A 15,200-nucleotide genomic window follows, 5' to 3' on the forward strand; every position below is an offset into this window, starting at 1 on the left:
GGACTACAGGATTCAGCCCCCCTGGACCATGCTCTTGGCCAAACTAACTTGTGTCCCGAAGGTCTTACAGTGATAACATTTAGAGGGGACAAAGACGTGAAGAAGAAAGGCATTCCAAGTCAGGTTTCTGGAGAAGAGGCTCTGAAATGGAGATCTGCATTCAGGAGATTCTTGGGGGAGTTTCCTCAAGATCAAGACCTGGACGAGGTGACAGAAGCTGGAGCTGGCCAAGATGGGGGCTTAACAGTTGCAGTCTCCGCTGTGGCCCTGGGGAACACTAGGGCTGAGATGAACCTTCATCACTGTCCTGCCTTAAGGCAAGGGTTCCAGGACTTTCTTTCTGTACATGGATCCATCATCATCTGATGTGGCTGCCCCAGGGGAAGCACTGTGAGCTTGGGTAAGGCGACTCTTCAGCAGAAGGCAAAGCCTGGAAAGACTCTCAGCTGTGAGCTGTCAGCCACCAATACCACCGCAGCTGGTGGGAGGAGGGCAGAGTCCTGAAGAGGGAAGTGGGGTGACACATCACAATATCCCCTGCCCAAGGAATCTGCCATTGGTAGAGATTCTGTAGTTTCCTTTAATGTACACTATCATTTTAGGTATCTACTTTGTTCAACCACCGCCAAACTTACCCTGAAGCAAACAAACATTTCCATCTTGCTCGTGACTCTGCAAACTGTGCTGGGCTCAGCTGGGCAGTTCTTCTGCAGGCCTGCTGGTGATCACTCATTGGCTGTATTTGGCTGCTATGGAAGCTGTGGTGGGCTGAGTTCTTCTGGAAGAATGAGATGGCTAGGCCTCTCTTGCTCTCTCCAGGGAGTCTGAGGGCTTCTTCTTCTCAAGGTGGCCTCATCAATTCCAGGTAGCCACGTTACATTGTCTTTCTAGCAAGGTAACTGGTTTTCTTATATGGAGACTTAGGGCCAGTTCCCAGGCTATGTCTTTTAGAGTAGGGCTTCTTAACTAGAGCACTACTGACATATAGGGTTGGATGATTCTTTGTTGGGGCGGGGGTGGCAGACATCCATCCTGTACGATAAAGGACATTTACCATCATCCCTGGTCTCTGCTCACTAGGTGCCAGGAATACTCTTCTAGTTGGGCCACTAAAAAATGTCTCTATACATGGCCAAATGTCCCTGGGGTGGAGGGTAAAATGGGCTCCCACTGAGAATCACAACCTTAGAAAAAGTAGCAATTTACACTTCAGTATTATTAGAAGTTCTACCATGTTCTTTCGGTTAAAAGAAGCCATAAACATAACCTCGATTCAAAGCCCAGGGGACCTGTTTCATTGGGGGCTACCAATGTAGCCAACTACCATGGTTCTGCGAGGTTCCCATTCATGTTTCCATATTGTAATGAGAATGGGGAACTAAGCCTCAGTCTTTCAGAACCACACAATGAGAAAATCACAGCACCCAAATCAGAGTGCAGATCTGCCTGACACCAAGGTACACACCCTCCCTTAAATTGCCTGCAGCAGGTTTTAAAGGGTTGACCTTAGCAATGAACTACCCTCGATCTCCTAAAAAAAAAAAAAAAAAAAAAAAAAAAAAAAAAAGTGTTAGAGAAAAGAGCGAGGTTTTACTCGGGTTTAGTTACGGTTAATGAAGAAAACATTAATCACTTGAAGTGCTATTTTGGAGCTCATGAAACTGAAATGAAGCGCAATATGAAATGTTCATTTATTTCTGAGGGGTTTATTTTGTTAACGTTCAATCATTCAATCCTCTTTGCCTTATTTATAAAGTTTGAGGGAAATATACTTTTTTAATAAGTAAAATTTTATTCTTCACAGTACAAGTAACAGCCTCCTCTCTTGAAGACTCAGGGGGTGGGGGTTGTGGGCAAAGCCAGGACATCCCATGAACACCCAGGACGGTTCCTTCAAGGCTGGTCTGCTTCCCTCTTGGGAACTGGAGCCTCTTACAAGAGTCTGACTCCTATGAGGGCCAGGGTGCAAAATGCCTAGACTTAAAGCTTAGCTCCACCATTTGCTGCCTACATGCCTTTTGATGAATCACTGAAATGTCTAGGGTCTCAGTTTCCTTGCCTATAAATTGGGTGAATTCCTACCCTGGAAGATTTGTGTTGAGAAAACGAAACGATACATGGGCATGAGGTCCCTTTGCACTGTTCCTTCCTGAGGAAAGAGGGAACTGCAGGGGATGCAACAGACACAATCAAGAGAAGGTCTTTTTGACTTTAGGGCTGATTAACCCCAGTCTCCTCTTTGTCACACAGGAAGCCCAGGGTAGAAGAGCAAGCTACCAGTGGATGAAGGGACACTCTATGTCACTGTGATTTGTGGCTCCTGTGCCAACTCCCCTCCTACCCATAAATGGAGCAGACACGGAAAGGACAAAACTGAAGCATGAATAGTGTTCCCCCTCTGCCCCACCTCGACCTTACCAAACGGGAAATGGAAACCACCAAAGAAAAGGGAAAAACAGAATGAAGACCATCCTTTATCAAACAGTCACCACTACCTCCCAAGTATTTCCCAAAACATAGAAATCTGTGAATTTGCCTCCAAAGTGTATTCATTACATTTATTATACAGAAAACTCTTTTTATCTGGAATGCTCAGGACCTTAATGTTGTGGTTCGCTGAATGTTCTATTTAACAGGAAGGCACCAGGCGTCTCATGCATAGAATTTTAGTTTTCAATGTTGGGACGTGGTAAAATGTTTTTTGATCAGATTTAATCAAATATAATTTAATATTTATCTGAGGGCTTCTAAGGTACAGTAGGATTTTCTATTGCCTCCAGAAATAATAATAAGTCCCTTGTCTAAGCCATGAAGGTAAAAATGTGGATTTGTGGAGGTTTCTCATTTATATGGTGCAAATGGCATGGACTTCCCTCATAGTTAAACCCGTCCAGGTTGATCCTAGACTTAGTATCTGTCTCTACTTATGCAGGATAATCTCTACAAGCCTTAGTCATTCAATCTGTACATTTGATATAATGGTATTGCCTTAAGGAAACAATATGATAATTATTATAAAGTCCTTAGCAAAAGCTCATAGTAAGTACTTAGTCAACTTTATTTTGTGCATTCTCTTTTTTCTGGATTCCATTTTAGCGCCATGAAAAATAATCATGCAGAAAAAGAACCAGGAAAAACTACAGAACATCTAACTGTCCTCACAGAGGAGATGCTGACAAAGCAAGCGAGGGTTAGGGTAATGGGGGGATTTGCAAGTCTGCAGGGCATGCACCCCATTTTACCTCCTCATCATGGCCATCCTGTGTTGGTGAATGAAGGCTGATTAGAGAGGACAATTCAGGATGCCAGCCTAATTTAGAAGGACAATTTCCCAAGCCTGTGCCAGGGAAACCTGCTGTGTGGATGAGAGTGTCCTGTAGTTGGAAAGTCGCAGGTGTGTCCCAGTGCTGGTTGTAGTGCTCCAGCTCAACCCAGAGGACCTTCCTGCAGTTATTTAGAAAAAGGACATAATGAAACTCTTGCCTGTGCCTCCTTACGTGGTCCCAGAGGAACACGAGGGCTTTCCTCTACCATGAGTCACCCTTGGGATTCTGTAAACACAACTGCTTTAGTCTTATTTTGCCTCAGCTACTGAACCTAAACACTGATCCAATTTTGACTTGGCTAATTATTTCTAAATGATAAATAGGAGGCTCCCTTTTATTTGCTGGCCGATTGTCTTCTTACTAATGTGCCTCAGTTTGAGTTAAGCCCATTGGTGACAGATCTTGGCTGACACAGATGGGCTCTCTGTGAGGACACTTGCCTGTGGCTCGCCCCCTGAAGTGCCCTGCCATCATGACTGGCTCACCCAAGATGGGGTCATCTACCCAGTGGGCGTCCAGGAAGCAAAATGTCGCCCTTGAAGCTCTGTGGGCATCAATGAAGCAAGAAACACTCCGGCAAGAGGAGGAAATAGCTGCATGCTAAGCAGTGTTGGGGGCAGCCCACTATAGCCCAGAGAAGCTGCAAAGGAAAGGTTAGCAAGACTTGTGGTTTCTCAAGAGCCAGAGATAGGTAAGACTTTTCTCTTGGAAGACTTTCTTGGCAGTGACTGCTCTGTTTGCACTGGTTCTATGGGGGGGTGCTTCCTATTGGCTGCACTTGCCCAGGTGTGGGCAAGATGGTATGGATGCCAAGGCTAACACTGCTCTCCCAGCACTGAAAGAGAGGAGCTGAAAAGACCAGAGTAACCAGTCTGTGTCCTGCTAGGGGGAAACACCTCATTTTATAGACGAGCCAGAAAGTAAAAGAATAGGGAGAAATGGGGTTTTCAATCTTCTGGGTTTGTCTGCAGCACATCTTGAAGATGAGGCAATGGTAGATGGATTAAGCATGGCCTTGGAATCCAGTGCCCTTGGGATCCAGATGTTCCATTTAGTCTCTGTGTCCTATTAGTTGCGTGATGTGTCCTATCACAGTGAAGTGGGGACAAGACTGTTAATCTCGTAGGGTGGCTATGAGCTTAAATGCAAGTATACGCATAAAAGACACAGTACTTAATAGTAATTCCAAAATGATTATTTCTTGCTCTCTCCAACGTCCTTCATCTCCAAAGCTTTGCCAACTGTGCGTAATTTCCTACTAAAATCCAACTTCATTTCTCCCTAATGAAAGAACCCTGGTTTTGCTTAAGGGCAGCCACAAGCCAACCCGAAGGACTGAACCTAGCAGCCCACCTTGTAGGTGGAGGTGGCCAATGATACACAGTAACTGAATGGGGCTTTAGGGAAAGCTCCCTTTGATCCTCGTCTGACCCGTTTTTCATTCCAGGAACCATGGTTTGAGCTCAGGAAGAGATGGGACAAGCCTGATGCCAAAGAGATATTTTCTGACTGAACTGCAAGAAAAATAAGAATGATAGAGATGGCTAACATTTATGAGTGCTTGTACCATGCCTGACAATGGGACCCGTAACTTGTTTTATTAAATTTAATCCTCAAAAGACCCTATGAAATATTTTCTACTATTGACTTCTATTTGCAAATTAGGAACCTGGAATGTAGGAATACATGAGTATATGCAGGCACAAGTAAGTGAATGAATGAATGAACATATGGATGTCAGCATCTTTCAGAATTTAGGAAGAGAATTGGAGTTGGAGGGTAGGGTGCAGTTTTCTATCACTGCTCTAACAAATTACCACAGATTTGGTAGCTTCAAACAACACAAATTTATCATCTTACAGTTCTAGAAATTAGAGATCCAACACAGGTCTCCCTGAGCTAAAATCAAATGAGGCAGGGCCTTATTCTTTTACGAAGGCTCTGGGGAGAAACAGTTTCCTTGCCGTTTCCAGCTTCTAGAAGCCGCCCACATTTCTTGGCTTATGGCCACTCTTCCATCTTCAAAGCCAGCAGTGTTGGGCCACTTTTTTCTCGTGCTGCTACAGTGCTATCTCTGTCCTGAGTTTCAGTTTTAAGGACCCTTATGATTATGTTGGGTCCACCTAAATAATCCAAGATAATCTCCCTATATTAAGGATAGCTGACTTGCAGCCATACTTCATTTGCAACCTTAACTCCCTTCCCATGTGAGGTAGCATATTTACAATTTCCAAAACTAGGATGTGATCCTCTTGGGGGACCACTGCTCTGCCTACCACAGTAGGTTCTACAGAGGCTTTCCTCATTGTTTATAGGAATATTTTTGCCAAAGGAGCAGCTGCAGCATGTACCTAACTCCATGGCAGAATGTCAGATTTTAGTTTAAGGATTACAGGAAGATGAGACCTATTTGTTCATTTTCTTGGCACAGCTGTAGGTGTGCAGCTGTGGTTGCAGAGTTTCATGCTGTCTCCTTCTGCTGCTGACTCTCAGTCAGCTCCCTGGGGCACTGATGAGGATAACACTGGCTGGTCATCCCCAGTGACCAGCTCTGGATCATGGGGATTTTCTCATCTTATAGTCAAGGGTCACTGGAAATGGGGAATTGATTTTCAGGAAATTAAGAAGAAACTAAGAAAGGGGAGTTGCATTTGTTGAGCCAAGGTCAGTCTCTTCACATTGATTTGCATATTCTTGTCTTTAATGAGCTCCACTAGGACAGTGATACCCTGAGAGAGAGGGCAATTATCTTGGATGGTCCAGCTACGAGGGGACAAAGTAGAAACTCGGATCTGGGGTCTCCTACCCAGCCTATCCCTGAGCACCCACCAGCCCCACGGCCAGACCACTCTCAGGGCTTTTGATCCAGTGTCTTTCATGCCCCAAAGATCTCTTCTTGCCCTTTTATGTTCACATCTTTCATTCTGTCAAAACTCATGCAGCCTCCAGGAAGCAATCTCCCATCTGAGTAGCCCATTCTGGCTTCTTGTCCTTACTTTTTCCAGGTGAGCCAGTCCATGTCAACTGGTATCTCTGTTATGTACATGGTAGGTTTTTCTCACTTGACCTTGAGCTCCTGAAGAACAGTGTGTTCACCATCACCACTCTCTCTGCAGCTGCCATATCTTTCCCACCATCCACAGTCTCTAAATCTTTGTGGCTTAAAAGACAATTGGATGCATTGAGTTGACCCTAGTCAACAAATATTTTCCTTTTAATATTTCACCTTCACACAGCAGCCTTAGAGCAATTTAGTTACCTTTTCTCCAATACTTCAATCCTTAAAAAACAAACAAACAAAAAAAACCCTCAACATTTTCTTAGAAACTATGTCCCTTCTCAGGAAGGGATGCATTGTAAGAAATGCCTTTCTACTCTTCGATCAAAGAACAAAAGACGAATTAGCTAGTCCTTGAGCCTTCCTCATGTTTCTGCAAGGAGAACCGCTCAAGGTGACAACAAAGTGTACACATTCGTGAAGCTGAGAGAGGGCTACCCCACCCCCATCCCAGGCTCTGTCCACCAAAACCAAGGAGCAGATGGAGACTTTATGCCCAGCCGAGCACTGCTAAATACTATTATTTGAACAGAAATACTGCTAGGTCAAACCTTAGAGATAAATAGGTAATTACAATGAATCCCCCCTAATTGCCATCCTTCTGCCCAGCACAGTGGAAACAACACCTCACTTCTTCCTTCTAGGGTCCTGAGAGGTGGGCGAGGACTTCCATGCTGCCCATGGAGTTCTCTGAAGAAGAGGCCTGTGTCCCCATTTTGTGGATGAGAACACCGAGAATCAACAAGGCACATGTTTGCAGAGTTGCTTGGGTGGTGGGAACTCTGTTTGTAGCTGCATTTCTCCATTTCCAGGGGAATGAGATAAAGAGGAAAAGATGCTCTTGGACTGCTGAGCACAAAATCAACCTGAAAGACACTGTCCACCCCTATCTGAACCTGACTTTGGGAAGCTGCACTTAGCACTAACTGTATACCAGGAACTGATCTGGACATGTCCAATCATTTCATGTAATCTCCCTAACAACCTTGTGTATTATAAATTCCGTTTTGTAACAACCTTGTGTGTTATGAATTCCATTTTGTAACAACCTTGTGTGTTATGAATTCCATTTTGCAGCAAATCGCAGACTCGGGGAAGTGAAGTGACTTGCCCAAAGCCGCCGAGGTAGCAAAAGACAAGGACAAAATTTGTATAGTTTATTCATTCATTTTGATACACTTTTCAACAGGTATGTATCATAGAGCTACAACAAGCATTCAGTACAGAATTATGGGCACGGTGTCCATAGACAAACCAGGCCATTGGGAAAACCTGAGGTCCCTATAGGTCTGGGCTATAATCTGAAACTGGCTTTTATGTCTTAACTAGACAGGACATGCTGGGTAGCTGGAGCCAGATCCAAGACAGAATCCATGCCCTAGAAAAATCTGTCTCTTCTGCTGTTTTCCTCCCTCCCAAGGCAAAGGTAATTATAGGATCACTAAATGCAATTTCACAATAAGAGCTTCCATTACTCCTGAGCCTGGGAGAAATGCCCCAACATAGAACATTCATTCATAGTTATTTCAAAAGCAGCAGAGCAGTGGCTGGAACTCAGTTGACCAAGTCGAATGGACTGGAGGCTCTGGACTTCAAGTACAATTCCCAGGTTCGAGTACTAACCCTGACACCTGCTGGCTTGGCAGGTCATGTCTCCTGGAGACTTCATCTTCCCTAAAGTTAATAGTAACTTCTCTCTGTAGACTTGGAGTGGAAGTCAAAGGAAGTAACATCTAGCACATAGGAAGTGCTTTAAACAAACAAAAGAAAAGATCGACCAAGGCTGGTGGGAATGAAGGAAGGTTGCAGAGGGACCCAAAGCAAAGCAGTGCTCCCTGAGTGGAAGAGAGAGGAAGCCCCATGAAGCGGGGGGCACATCTGTGCCCCAGTGACGAGGACAGGTTCTGGCATATAAATAGGCATTTTAATAAACATTTATGAATTTAGCAATGAATGAAAATCCATCAGTGTCATGGTGGTGCAAGAAATGGTCAATGGGGAGTTCCCATTGCGGCTCAGCAGGTAATGAACCTGACTAGTATCCATGACAATGCAGGTCCCATCCCTGGCCTTGTTCAGTGGGTTAAGGATCTGGCATTGCCTTGAGCTGCTCTGTAGTTCCCAGATGTGTCTTAGATCCTGTGTTACCACGGCTGTGGCATAGGCCAGCAGCTATAGTTCCAATTCAGTCCCTAACTTGGGAACTTCTATATGCTGAGGGTGCAGCCCTAAAAAGCAGAAAAAGAAAAGAAAGAGGTCAGTGGCGGACAATCCACTGGGCAAACCTGGATCCCAGGGGCCAGGGTCTCATGTCAACACGTAATTACAGAATGAGAGAAATGCCATCATCCCTCCAGACCTAGTTCCCAGAAGACGGCAGAGCCTGGATCTCAAACAGGAAGAGAGTACCTGATTTCTAGCTCTGGGGCACTTAATTTGGCAACAGTGGCTGCTGGGATGGGTTGATGGGGCTCCCTGGAGTTCCTGGCTGCCCTGCCCAAGCCTATTAGGACTAGGCCCATTTCAGATGTGCTCCATGTCTGGAACATTTTCTCTGGAACCTTTGGACCAATTTGGCAGAAAGACATAATACCAAAGCCAATCTAGGATCCCAGAAATACAACCAGGAGTATTACACAGAGAAGCGTGGGAGATCTGGATTCCTGATGGCTGGGGCTAAGGCCGCTTGCCTGCCTGCTTCTGGCCTGGATGAGCCCTGTGTATCCTCCGAACTTGGCAAACGGCCAAGGGCAGCCTGCCTGATCCCTCCCTGCCTTGCACTCAGGCCAGGGGTCCATCACCCAGCTCAATCACCACCCGCCTCTTCCTGAGTGCCCATCAGCATCTGAAATATTGTCACGATCTGGCATGAGCCATGGCAGGCTACAATTAATTAATTAATCAGTTTTACTCTATCAGCAAGAGCAGACCAGGAATGTTAAATAAACAAATTAAAGCCTGTGTTTCACTAAAGCTCGGCCCAATGAAATAATAATGAGGCAAAGTTAACTGCTCTGAACAGAAGGAGAAGGACTGTTATAATGGGACACGCCAGGGCAGGAATAGCCTGGAACAAGGCAGAAGGATTCTTCAGGGGGGACCGCTTGCCCCATGCGCCACTCAAAAAGGTATGCTGGAGGGATGGGCTCACAGCCCATGGAATTGGACTTGAAGCCCAGCTGGACTGCTTATCAGCAGAAACCCAGCCCAGCTTGGCTGCTTCTCAGGAGGCCCCTTAATAACTTTGAGCCTCAGTTTCCTAACTTAGGAAAAGGAAGGGAACAGAAGCAGAGCCCCCCCTGTGTCAGCACTCACACCACAGGAGCGTTGCTCTGCTCAGGGAGGCAGTCACTGAAGGGCCGCTGGGATCAGCTTTCCCCTCATGATGGGTGCCAGCTTCTGTGTCAATGCTCCAGCCCTCTACCTTTAGGTGGGACGACTCCCAAGTCTCCCAGAGGCCCTACTGCGTTGGAGCCCTCGTGCCAGCCTGGAACCCACTTGTTTTACACACACCGTTCTCTTCATCCATGCCCTCTCTCATCTTTTGGTCCCCTGCAGGTGCTTCTCTTCTCATCTGCTAAACCAACTACCTGCCATCAACTACCTGCTGCTGGGAGAACTCAGCCTGAGACATGTACCTTCGATTGGGGGAGTTATTTTCAAACCTTCTGCTCCTTTCTCTTTCATCAAATTTGTGATCCCATTTCATGGCAGCCACAGGAGTTTAACCTTCCCCAAAGATGATGGGCCCATTTGTCCCACTGGAACCACAGCTTGGGAGAACTTGCCTTTATGGCTGTTTGTTTCTCAGCAAACATTTACCTTGAGTCGCCTTGTACCAAGGACTTGTACCAGGGGCTGGGGGTCCAGCTGTGAGCAGCACAGACAGACATCACTTGGATGGATAAGAGGCACAAACACCTGACCAGGTGTGACAGGAGGCAGGGAGAAGGCATTTTCATAGCACAGGACTAGATGGGACCCTTCTGGTTCATTGCCTGCCTGTGGAACGGGAAGCCAGGCAGACCTCCTCAGCTGCACAGCGAAGATGTTGGGACCCTGGCTGAAAATAAGCCAAGAGTTCTGGAAGCTTTCAGGAGCTGCCTTGACCATTCCTTCAGAATTTGTGATTACTCATCCAGGAATTGATAGCTGGGCAATGATCCAGCATCACTGCTGGATGGTAATGTTCTTTCCCAAGGCTTCGTCTATACAGATCAGCATGTGGGGCTGTCAGAAAAGGTCTCGATCATTCCTCCGCCAGGGTCTTCTGTTTAGAAGCTGAGTGTGGCCCGCAGGGAAGACCCCCCTCACTCGTACCTGGGGCAGCCACATCTCAGTGCCCCCCAATGACACCACCATGCAGGCATCTTTTCAGTATTTTCTGAGCTCCTCTGCCTGGAAGCCCCCAACCCCAGGTTCTAGCACAAACAGTAAACAGTGCATCTGAAAGTCGATGAGAAAAGGCCCTAGAGAATGTTCTAGAACTTCAAGAAGAGGGATTCAGAGGGTGAGAGTTACACTATGGGCCAGTCATAGAGGCGGTTCCATACTTTCCCTGACCTGGGTGTCTTTGAGAGGTCACCAGGAGAGTCCCAGCCATGCTCAAACCAAGGAGACAGCAATTATCTTAGGACAGCGCTTCCAGTTAGTGCCCTTACAATGCTGATGGGTTTTCCCAGCGGTTATTGGTAAAGAATTTAAGTGACAAATGGTGATAAGGAGTTCCAACTGCACACAGCTCTGTCTAGCAAAAAATAGTAATGTTCCTCTCCCGCCTGCCCCCCTGCACCATGTTTACCCTGCTTTGCACTGTGCTAACACATCTCCTACCACCTTAGCTACTGGAGACCATCAGCGTGCTCTGTAACGTCACATGATGGCTGTGGGATGGTCTTTGTGTCCCCTACCAAGATCTCCTGGACTCCTACTATCCACATGCACATCTTTCCAACTGGGGCCTGGAGACTGTGCCCAGCTCTCCTCCAAATATGACCATTAATAAAAAATAATAATGCTAATAATCATCACTGTTTATTCATGGCTTACTTTGCCCTGTGCTAAGTGTTTTGCATGCATCTCTTCAAGAATTACCGAACAGCCTGAATCCATACACACATACACACACACACACACACACCCCACCACCTGTTTATGTAAATAAAGTTTTATTGGAACACCCACAAACATTCACTTATGTTTTAGCTGTGGCTGCTTTAGTGCTACAATAGCAGATTGAATAACTGAGACACAAAGCCTATAATATATTCTGTCTAGCCTTTTAGGGAAAGATGTTGCCAAGCCACCTATGAAGTCATCTTACCCCTTACCAAAGCCCTGTGACCCAGGGATTATTGCAAAAGTCTTTTATATAAAAAGAAACAGGGAGTTTCCATGGTGGCTCAGCAGAAACGAATCTGACTAGTATCCATGAAGACGTGGCTTCGATCCCTGGCCTTGCTCAGTGGGTTGGGGATCCGGCCTTGCTATCAGCTGTGGTGTAGGTCACAGATGCAGCTTGGATCCCATGTTGCTGTGACTGTGATGTAGGCCGGTGGCTATAGCTGTGATTCAACCCCTAGCCTGGGAACCTCCATATGCTGCTGGTGTGGTTCTACAGAGACATTAAATAAATAAATAAATAAATAAATAAATAAATAGAAACAGGAATCAGAGAGGCTAAGTCTTTCCCCCAAGGACACACAGCTAATAAGTGACAGAAGAGGGACTGAAACCCAGGACATCAGGGTGCACATCCTGGCCTCTTATGATCCATGCACAACTTTTGTGCAAGTGAATCAAAAATGATGAAGGGAGCCCTGGCCCACAGGAGGGCTGGGAAGGTGGGAGCAGGTTAGGACACAGGTGAATGAGATAACCCACAGCCCCAGGGCAGCATGGAAGGACCACGGCCTCTAAGTTTTGAGCCTGCAAGGGATTTTGCTCCTTCCTTTTCCCATCTCTGAAGGCTGAATGGCTTGCGTTTGCTGGACTAAAACAAGATTTAGCATCATAAATAGTAACTTGTTACCTGACCGTACAGATGCTGCAGGCCTTGGCCCAGGCCCTGGTGAATAGAAGATACTTATATTTATTACAAAGGTCACCCTATGTTGGATGGAGGATGGGGCAATGCTATAACCCTAGAATTCCAGAATTGCAAGGTGTCTTAGGCACTGAGAAGTCACCCTGCCTCTGGCATCCCCATCCTCCTCAGAAACCCCCTTAGTTTGTCTTGGCTCTTCCAGACCCATCCCAGGGTCCCAGACTCAACATCCCCATGTGTTTCCACTGCCCCTCACAGGACCTGGGTCCTCCCCACAGGATCCAGTGATGCCCCCCTTCAGCCACCTTTAAAGCCCACAGCATTTTGCTCCAACACAGATACCCCTGCCTTCTGCTAAGAGTCTGTCTCACCAGGACCACATGGAGCTCAGGGCCTGTTAGAATCACAGTGGGACAGCGTGGCCTGAGGAGGAGTGCTCTGGTCTGTTATACCTCACCCCATTCCGTGTGCTCACGGCAGCTTGGCACACCCTCGTTGACCTGGAGGGTGCCCTCAGTATGGCTGGTATTCTCCTTCCAACAGTCAAAGATGTGTCACATCTCCAGAGACACAAAGGCTTCTAACTAGAAATGTCCTCTAGTCAGAAATATCACAGCTGAACCGGTTGGTTGCACTGGTACTAATTAGTATAATGAAAACCCAACATGAAAAGGATAACCTTACAGCCTAGGAAGTTTGCCAGAATCTCTCAGTCCACTCAGGTTGTGATTATTTAACTCTGGCATCTTCAACTTCAATACAACTGATAATGATATTTAAATGGGTGATGAAGTTGCATTTTCCTTACTGCAAAGGGGTAAAATTTGGAAACCTGGTAATGGGATTTTTGTCAAAGTTTAATTTAAAAAAAAAAAGAGGAAGAGTTCTCATGGTGGCTCAGCAGTAATGAACCCTACTAGTACCCATGAGGATACAGGTTCGATCCCTGGCCTTGCTCAGTGGATTAAGGAAGGATCCGGCGTTGTCATGAGCTGTGTGTAGGTCACAGACGTGGCTCAGATCCCATGTTGCTGTGGCTGTGGTGTAGGCCAGCAGCTCCAATTCAACCCCTAGCCTGGGAACTTCCATGTGCTACAGGTACGGCCCTAAAATGCGAAAGAAAGAGAGAGAGAGAGGGAGGGAGGGAGGGAGGAAGGAAGGAAGAAAGAAAGGAAGAAGGAAGTGATGATATGAAGTTTCAAGTGATGACCAAGATTCAAACTCTGGCCCTGGCACCTCTGAAATATCACTGTGTTGGGCGAATCTCTCCATGTTCCCAACCCCAACATTTTCACTAATAAAAGGAAAATATACCTGTCCCCCTGCCCAGAGTGGTTAGAGGACAAAATGCTTAAGGAAGAGCCTGGGACATGGTTGGTCCTCAATAAACATTTATTTAGAATAAGACTGTGTCTGCCATTGAGACATTTGCAATCTGGTAGGAGGGGGAAAAAAATCACACACAGAGTTTATGACCAAAGCCAGGAAATCACGAGGATAGTGTAGAAGGTCCGCAGAAGGAAAAGGGAAGGGGGAAGGCTTTGGGAAGAAGGAAGGGTCCGACGTTGGTCTGGGACAGTGATATGGATGAATTGCAACATTTAAAGTTGGGGAGAAAAGGCAAGCCTGGTAGAGGTTGGCAAAGGCACACAAGGGTGGCGATGGGCCAGGATCAACCAACTCAGCCTGAGGTTTCAACAGTAAATGGAGAGACGGTGCCCATGGATCTCGCAAACCAGCATACATTCATTTCCCCACAAGGACAAAGAGCAGCATCCTGAGGGAGGGGAAGGGACCGAAGGAGGCTTTACTTCCAAAGGCAACTCAGATTGAGGAGCTCTGAGCTTTTTGCCCTTTCTGCCACCAGCCAGGCCAGGGGGCATCCCAAAGCCTGGAGGCAGAGGGGCCAGGACAAGGGGCTTGGAGAGCCAGGGAGCTGCTCAAGGCTGTAAGCGCAGCCCTGACAAATGGGAGGTTTACCAACATGTGGTCCCCAATACCCAGGGAGCCAGCCCATTGGTCTGACATAAGGCATTTTATTTTTCGGTAATATAGGCTGTTTTCATCTACTCATGGGAAGGGAAACACGAGGGGAATGGAGAATGGGTTTTGATGTAGTTTGGGATTGCTCAATATTTTCTAAGATAAGATGCCTCAGCCTTTGCATGAAAAGGCACCTGTTGCCAGAGAGGAGGCTGTGGGAAGAGGCACAATTGACCCACTGTCCCCAAACTGTGCCAAGAGATCCTCAGGACACCAGTGTCCTGTCAGATGGTCCGGTTAAAAATCTCGGAGGTCAAAAGTCTTTGGGAAATGCTCAGCCACAGTTTTTCCCAAAAAAAGTGTGAGACTTTGAAGAGGCTGAGATGCTGACATGTGAAGGAGGAAGGAAGAGTATGCAGTGCCACTGCCCTACCTGTTTCCCTGAGAGCTCTCTGAACAGCTTTGCTGTCCTGGGATGCAGGGAGCAGTTTCGGATGGATGGAGATGCGATATAAAGAAACAGAGCTTTCTGCGCACCAGGGGCGTCCTGGGCAGCTGTGTACACCTGTGCTCAGTGGCAAAATGAGCCAGGGCTTCCTTCAATCTCTCTCTCCACCAGTGTGTCCCAAGCTGCCTTCTGGAAAACAGGCATTCCCATAAGCCTCCCGTCCGCCTAGCCCTGTGCTTCCTTATTTAATTCTCAGGGTATTTGCTCCCCAGTCAACCACATGAAGTGGTTACCGTCAGTGTCATTTTATAAAAGAGGAAACCAAAGCAGCCCAAGGAG

At 46.7% G+C, this 15,200-nt stretch overlaps 1 long non-coding RNA gene across 7 annotated transcripts in view; it reads right to left on the reverse strand.

Annotated features, from left to right (window-relative positions):
- LOC102162742 (uncharacterized) overlaps window positions 1-15,200 on the reverse strand; it is a 651,142-nt gene that overhangs the window by 146,445 nt on the left and 489,497 nt on the right. Inside the window, exon 4 of one of the 7 annotated variants that reach the window (XR_014805825.1) lies at window positions 636-1,531. The exons of the other annotated variants lie outside the window; for them this stretch is intronic. This is a non-coding gene — a long non-coding RNA (uncharacterized LOC102162742). The remainder of the gene's footprint in view (window positions 1-635; window positions 1,532-15,200) is intronic. 7 annotated transcript variants of the gene reach the window in all.

Source organism: Sus scrofa, chromosome 6 (assembly GCF_054392235.1).
Source record: "Sus scrofa isolate SSC_HxYL_T2T_F1_AM1 chromosome 6, Sscrofa_HxYL_maternal_Yorkshire_Landrace_v2.0, whole genome shotgun sequence".
In the NCBI taxonomy this organism is placed as follows: Eukaryota; Metazoa; Chordata; class Mammalia; order Artiodactyla; family Suidae; genus Sus; species Sus scrofa.